The sequence below is a fragment of the Schistocerca americana genome, chromosome 6 (assembly GCF_021461395.2).
Source record: "Schistocerca americana isolate TAMUIC-IGC-003095 chromosome 6, iqSchAmer2.1, whole genome shotgun sequence".
NCBI lineage: Eukaryota > Metazoa > Arthropoda > Insecta > Orthoptera > Acrididae > Schistocerca > Schistocerca americana.
In genome coordinates, this window is record NC_060124.1 from 389,953,740 (window position 1) to 389,961,763 (window position 8,024).

The 8,024-nt window shown below is 46.9% G+C and overlaps 1 non-coding gene across 1 annotated transcript; it reads left to right on the forward strand.

Moving 5' to 3' along the window:
• The first annotated feature begins 7,700 nt into the window (after positions 1 to 7,700).
• Trnas-cga lies at positions 7,701 to 7,779 on the forward strand. The gene has a single exon. It is a non-coding gene; the product is annotated as a tRNA-Ser (tRNA).
• Positions 7,780 to 8,024: the final 245 nt, after the last annotated feature.

Genomic DNA, 8,024 nt, shown 5'->3' on the forward strand with positions numbered 1-8,024 from the left:
GTTTTGCCAGCTATCTTTTGCATGGGGGCTTATTTATATATTATATATTGACGAAAAGCACTCTGATCATTACAATATCTCCATTCGAACAACATCTGCTGTCTAGCCCATCAAACAACCGCATAAAACATGGAACAAGCACTCGCTACTACAACATATCAACACCGACTCACTACTACCACTCCACAACAAGCACTCTCCACCACGACTTCTCGACAAGAACTTTTCACTACGACATCTCAGCAAGCACTGACTACTACGAGTTCTCGACAAGCACTGCCAGTGGAGGCGGCAGAATAATACTCTTTGGCGCAATCTCTGGCGCTGTGGCTCAGTGTAGCCACCTTTTACTTTTTCCTTTGCATATTGGATCTAATGGCTCTAAGCACTATGGAACTATCTGAGGTCATCAGTCCCCTAGACATAGAACTACTCAAACTTAACTAACCTAAGGACATCACACACATTCATGCCCGAGGGAGGATTCGAACCTGCGACCGTAGCGGCGGCGCGGTTCCGGACTGAAGCGTCTAGAACCGCTCGGTCACAACGGCCGGCTACCTTGGGTATTGTTTCACACAGTTGATTAATGGGGACTAGGTTTCAGTATACGCCATTGGATCTCAGGTGTGTTTTGCTCTCTCTATAGTGTCCTTCTGTTCTAGGTCTGCTTTATTTTGTACTCTAATACTGAACGCTGGTAACCTCGCCGCTGAGCGCCCATAAGCTCCAAACACGCACACGCTATCTTGAACTACACTGTAGTTAAGTTGGCTTGATGCTCTCCCTTGGTGTTTTTTTTATAATGTATGAGCAATTATAGGCCTTAGCATCATAGGCGGAATCATCTGAAAAGCTGCCAAAATTCTGCGGCGTGTACTGGATGGTTGCAATTAAAGTACACCCACTCAAGGAGGTCCAGTGTGGACTGTAATTATCGAATGGCCGCGAAACTTTGTACGTATGCTACTGCGTTAATGCGTAACCGATTTATGCTGAAAAAAATGGTTCCAGTTTTGGCCACCAGATGCAAATCTGGCGCTGTGAATGCACTTATTCAGTATGAGCATCAGAGGCGTTGACGAGATGTTGCATCCGTAAAACGACGTGATCAACAGTTGCTCTCAGCAGTTCCACTGGAATCTGACCAACGTGTTCTTGTATACGGGCCTTCAGATAAGATGTCCCTGGTAAACGCGTTCTTTTGGATATTCTCAGAGCCAAAATTCACACGGCTTCAGATTAGTTGACGTTGCACGCCGTGCATCTGCAAGACCTCTAGAGATACCACGTTCGTTAAGGTTGCGTTAAGCAGACATTTCACTAGGTGAGGTGCATGAGGTGTTTCCACCTCTTGCATGAAAACAGTGGTTTACATATAGTTTCGCTGTGCCAAAGCAGGAATCACTTGCTGTACAAGGAGGTCTCGACAACGTGCAAACGCCACAGTACACCTGACAGATACTCTGGGTGTATTTTCACCAAAGACGAACGGACCGACGACGATATTTATGAATGCAGACCACACAGTCAGGTACGGCGAGTGGAAAGTCTCTCAGTGCGCAACACGCAGTTTAACAGTACCTCCAATTAGACAGTTATGTATTCACTGCGCGTTGTACTGTAAAGTGTGTCTCGTCACTACATAGAATACTGTCCATGCCAGACACCGAAGCGCAAATTCAGGACGTTGCTGAGGTTTCACTTGCTGTACCGTCTGGTCTTGTACGGGTACCAGTGTAAAATGGACGGAAAAGCTTTCCGTGCTCTTGACTGTAGGATAGACAATTCTCGTGACACGGCGCGAGCTGTATGGTAAGTTACAGCAATCTCATCAATAACTTGCACCGGAATAGGACGCATTTCCAGGTGCCGCACCAAATTCACTCGTGTTTTCGAATTTCATTATCATCATCTTTAAACCATTTAGCGACATCGGGCCTCCCCTCAGACCTTTCTGCCGGCGATACTCTCTCAATGCAACACTGTAACTGCTCCCCTTCGCGTAAAACAGTTTCTCTAACAGTGCACGGTCTGTCTTCTCGATAGGCCACACTAATCATTCACGTTATGGCTCGTCAAATGGCAGTATGTATATCATACAGTGTAGGCTTTCACGGCCGGTGTTGTCTTCAGTTGAAACTTTCGGGCTGAGAGGCCGTGGTCGATGTATAAAATGTCCACCTAACGTTTCGTCTCCATCTGCGGGAGACATCTTCTGAGGTCGTCCGGCTACTGCCACTGAGGCTCCAGGTACGCATTTATAGAGCGCATAATTAAACGGGTGGATTTGACGCTGGGTCACAAGGTATATACACTCCTGGAAATTGAAATAAGAACACCGTGAATTCATTGTCCCAGGAAGGGGAAACTTTATTGACACATTCCTGGGGTCAGATACATCACATGATCACACTGACAGAACCACAGGCACATAGACACAGGCAACAGAGCATGCACAATGTCGGCACTAGTACAGTGTATATCCACCTTTCGCAGCAATGCAGGCTGCTATTCTCCCATGGAGACGATCGTAGAGACGCTAGATGTAGTCCTGTGGAACGGCTTGCCATGCCATTTCCACCTGGCGCCTCAGTTGGACCAGCGTTCGTGCTGGACGTGCAGACCGCGTGAGACGACGCTTCATCCAGTCCCAAACATGCTCAATGGGGGACAGATCCGGAGATCTTGCTGGCCAGGGTAGTTGACTTACACCTTCTAGAGCACGTTGGGTGGCACGGGATACATGCGGACGTGCATTGTCCTGTTGGAACAGCAAGTTCCCTTGCCGGTCTAGGAATGGTAGAACGATGGGTTCGATGACGGTTTGGATGTACCGTGCACTATTCAGTGTCCCCTCGACGATCAGCAGTGCTGTACGGCCAGTGTAGGAGATCGCTCCCCACACCATGATGCCGGGTGTTGGCCCTGTGTGCCTCGGTCGTATGCAGTCCTGATTGTGGCGCTCACCTGCACGGCGCCAAACACGCATACGACCATCATTGGCACCAAGGCAGAAGCGACTCTCATCGCTGAAGACGACACGTCTCCATTCGTCCCTCCATTCTCGCCTGTCGCGACACCACTGGAGGCGGGCTGCACGATGTTGGGGCGTGAGCGGAAGACGGCCTAACGGTGTGCGGGACCGTAGCCCAGCTTCATGGAGACGGTTGCGAATGGTCCTCGCCGATACCCCAGGAGCAACAGTGTCCCTAATTTGCTGGGAAGTGGGGGTGCGGTCCCCTACGGCACTGCGTAGGATCCTACGGTCTTGGCGTGCATCCGTGCGTCGCTGCGGTCCGGTCCCAGGTCGACGGGCACGTGCACCTTTCGCCGACCACTGGCGACAACATCGATGTACTGTGGAGACCTCACGCCCCACGTGTTGAGCAATTCGGCGGTACGTCCACCCGGCCTCCCGCATGCCCACTATACGCCCTCGCTCAAAGTCCGTCAACTGCACATACGGTTCACGTCCACGCTGTCGCGGCATGCTACCAGTGTTAAAGACTGCGATGGAGCTCCGTATGCCACGGCAAACTGGCTGACACTGACGGCGGCGGTGCACAAATGCTGCGCAGCTAGCGCCATTCGACGGCCAACACCGCGGTTCCTGGTGTGTCCGCTGTGCCGTGCGTGTGATCATTGCTTGTACAGCCCTCTCGCAGTGTCCGGAGCAAGTATGATGGGTCTGACACACCGGTGTCAATGTGTTCTTTTTTCCATTTCCAGGAGTGTAGAAAGAACAATCACACGGATCTATACCCCCACAAGGACTCAAACCATCATCCTAGGCAAAAAAGAGGTGTCATGAAAACCTTGATGGACAGAGCCAACAAAACCTGCGAGCCGGCTTACTTGCAAGATGAATTAAATCACTGACGGTCTGCCTTCATGAAAAACGAATATACCAGCAAGGAATTTGATCGAGCCCTCCATCAAAGAAGAAAAGCAGCCAGAAGTCAAGAGAAACAACGGTCACCCACTGGAAAAGTTTTCCTGCCGTTCATTAATTAAGTCACGGACCGTTTCGGGAAAGTTCTGGCCAGGTATGGGATCGAAATAATCTTCAGACCCACCAAGAAGATTAAGGAATATTTAAGAACTGCAAAAGACGCCCGACACCCCTAGGAACACCTGGGGTACACAAAATTCCATGCAGTTGTGGGCAAGTATACGTATATTGGAACAACGAAAAGAAGTGTAAACATCCGTTTAGCCGAACATAAAAGAAACTGTCGTTTAGGACACATCTAAAAATCGGCCGTAGCTGAGCATGTTTTTCGAGATGGGAACCACGAAATTAAATTCAATGAGACAAGCGCTCTAGCAAGAACATCCCATTAACATGCGCGCATCTATAGAGAAGCAATAGAGAGTCAAAAACACCATAATAATTTTAATAGAAAAGAGGAAGTTTTAAAATTGGACAAAATATGGATGTCGACGTTGCGCCAGCAGAATGGCAGTCGATTACTATTAATCGAGAATGATGACGCCTTCCAAAGACAGGCATACCGTCGGCATCACGTGACGAATGGTGGTGCCCTCTATGCGCTCTATAAATGCGAAAGTATCTGGAGCCTCAGTGGCAGTAGCCGGACGACCTCAGAAGATGTCTCCCGCAGATGGAGACGAAACGTTAGGTGGAAATTTTATACATCGATCACGGCCTCTCAGCCCGGAAGTTTCAACTGAAGAGTGTGTATATCGTACCGTTATGCAAACAGTGTACATCGCCAGGTTTACACTTGATGGCCAAAATTGGAACTAATTTTTTTTCCAGCATAACTACCAAATTTCGCTGCTACATGATAATTACAGCCCACAACGCACCTCCGTGAATAGCTGTATTTTAGTTATAACTAACCGGTATTTTGTTTGCGAGTTTTTATGGTATGTACATGTAGTCTAACCGACTCACTGCAGTAGCTGAATATGAGTAAGTTCTGATTGATCGCGAAATGGAAACCACAGTGAAAATCAGAAATGTTTTATTTGTAACAGTTAACTACACCTTCCAGTTACTTCCCTACCTAGTCGCCGTTCTGACTTAGACATGTGTCGTAGCGTTGTACCAACTTTCCAATACCCTCATCATAGAAGACAGCTGCCAGTGCTTTCCGCCAATTCTCTACGCTAGCCTACAGCTCGTTTTCTGTGCCAAAATGTTGTCTTCATCGCCAGCGGTTCACGTGAGCAGAGATGAAACTCAGAGGGAGCCAATTACGGGCTGTATTGTGGGTAATCAAACATTTCCAATTGGGAACGATGCAGGAGCATCTTCATTGCCCCTGCAGAATGCGGCTGAGAATTGAGGCGTTGAGATCAAAAAGAGGATATGTTACTGAATTGATGTTCTGAGATATATTGAAAAAACTGTATAATTCTGAATAGCGTTATTCCAAATCTTATAGTTGGTCCCATAGACTCGTGAGGAAGAATGCAATGTAGTACCAACACTCTGTAATCATAGGTTGAAGGCAACTAATGGAAAATGACTGACATATCCCCTTTTTGATTTAAACAACAGTCAGTGTACTGAAATATTGACGTAAGCGGCACAGTCTCTCCACTCGGCGTTTTGATATGCCATGGACTGCAACAATTAAGCTTTCTTGCATACCATAGTTTCCTTGAAGCCAACTTTAACCTGCAGATACAAGTGAATTACTATCATAAAACAAAAATCTACATAATCGTAATACTGTAACCCTATTAATTATATGCCTCAACTATTTGCTTTAAAGATTTTACAACACGTGGATCAAAGATGTTCATAATTCGGGAACGAAATGGTCAATAAAATAATATTACAGTTGTCATGCCAGTTACCTTTTAATAATGAAATGCTGTCCTTCCACGATTGGTAATGGAATTTGGTCGTCGTCTCCTTGCTTTTGGAAAGAAGGGAGGAATGTGAACACTTAAGTACCCATCCTGTCCATCTTTGTTGGGCATATTGTTGAATTCTGTCAACAATAGTTCCTTCTCAGCAAATGAGAACTTCTCAAAACATTTACGCCGGCATCTGTTAACAGATATTAGCGTATTATTAACCTATATACTCGGCGAATAGCATATTTTTACGATTTCCTGTATTACAACTAAAACATAAATTTAACCTTTGCGTCCGTGAAAGGAATTTATATTCACATTTTAGTACAATGTTTCTACACAACTTGCCTCTGCTACAGAATATTACATTATGTACAGAGAATTCAAACAATGAACATTGTATGACTATTTACCTGCAATCTGCATCTGTTTCCCCCCTAGGAACAATGCTTCCTTTCCAGTTGGCGTGCTCCAAACCCGTGACCTTCTTTTGTTTAATCACATTCCTCTTCCACAATTCGTGGCGTCTTTTCTTCCTTCTAAATTCATGTAAATCGTTTTCGGACTCGTCTGACGGTTCCATTACTGAAGTCATTTGGAAATCTCACAGCTGATTACTGCAAACCGCTACAGTGCTGCCCTCACGCCTCACATTCTTTCGTGCAACATAGGGTCTTGTCTCTGTGACCAGTCCTCTTTCTGCACGAAACGTAATTTCAACACTGATTTTGACAGGGAAAAATCACTGAACAACTCCCATTTTAGAACGAACAGAATCGGAATCGTGTGAAAATACCAACTACAGTAATAACTCATATATCCCAAAAATGATGACAAGTCCCGTTTCTTATCTCAACGCCTCAATTGTCTTGAAGAAGAAACCGCACGACAGGTATGTAATGTTTCCTGCACAGCTTCAGGCGAAATTTTTCACCAGGCCCTCGTACTGTCGGGGGACACTATTTTCTAGACATCTTTCCGCGCTCACTGTGAGCTCAGAAATGAGAAGAGCGACGTGATGCTATCTAGGGTGATACTAAAGACACTGCCCAACACATCTGTGCAATGCTTTATGGGAATATCATCGTCATTTCCACTTCGCGACCGATCGGAACTTACTTTCTGGACACCCCTCGTATACGAATAAGCCTCTCCTGGCCCTAGAGAAGGGGTGGTTTCATTGACGCCCTTCATGGCGACACCTAGGCATTTTATTGTCGATTCTGAGCGGCGGTACGTCCGAAATGTTTTTTCCCGGCTACCTATAATAAAACCGTGTGATTTCAACAATGGGCGTCGCAGTTCATTGAATGTTCAAATGTGTGTGAGATCTTATGGGACTTAACTGCTAAGGTCATCAGCCCCTAAGCTTACACACTGCTTAACCTAAATTATCCTAAGGACAAACACACACACCCATGCCCGAGGGAGGACTCGAACCTCCGCCGGGACCAGCCGCACAGTCCATGACTGCAGCGCCTAAGACCGCTCGGCCAATCCCACGCGGCTCTGACCTCACTCACACGGGTATCAGGAGAAGGTGTTTAACGTGGGTAAGGGAGGGTGTGACGACTACGCATCGTGCGACATGTTCACGGTGGCGTTGAGCAGAATTTTGGTGAAATTTTAGTACCAATGTAACAGCACTGACTCAGTGACCTACCCAAGCACGACTCACGCCCCGTCTTCACAGCTGTAATTCCGCCATTACCTCGTCTCCTACCTTCCAAACTTCGCAGAAGCTATTCTTTCTTCCAGGAGTGCTAGTTCTGTAAGGTATGCAGGATAGCTTCTGCGGAGTTTGGAAGGTAGGAGACGAGGTAATGGCGGAATTAAAGCTATGAGGACGGGGCGTGAGTCGTGCTTGGGTAGCTCAGTTGGTAGAGCACTTGCCCGCGAAAGGCAAAGGTCCCGAGTTCGAGTCTCGGCCCGACCCCGGCACACAGTTTTAATCTACATCTATACTCCGCGAGCCACCTTACGGTGTGTGGCGGAGGGTACTTATTGTACCACTATCTGATCCCCCCTTCCCTGTTCCATTCACGAATTGTGCGTGGGAAGAACGACTGCTTATAAGTCTCCGTATTTGCTCTAATTTCTCGGATCTTTTCGTTGTGATCATTACGCGAGATATATGTGGGCGGTAGTAATATGTTGCCCATCTCTTCCCGGAATGTGCTCTCTCG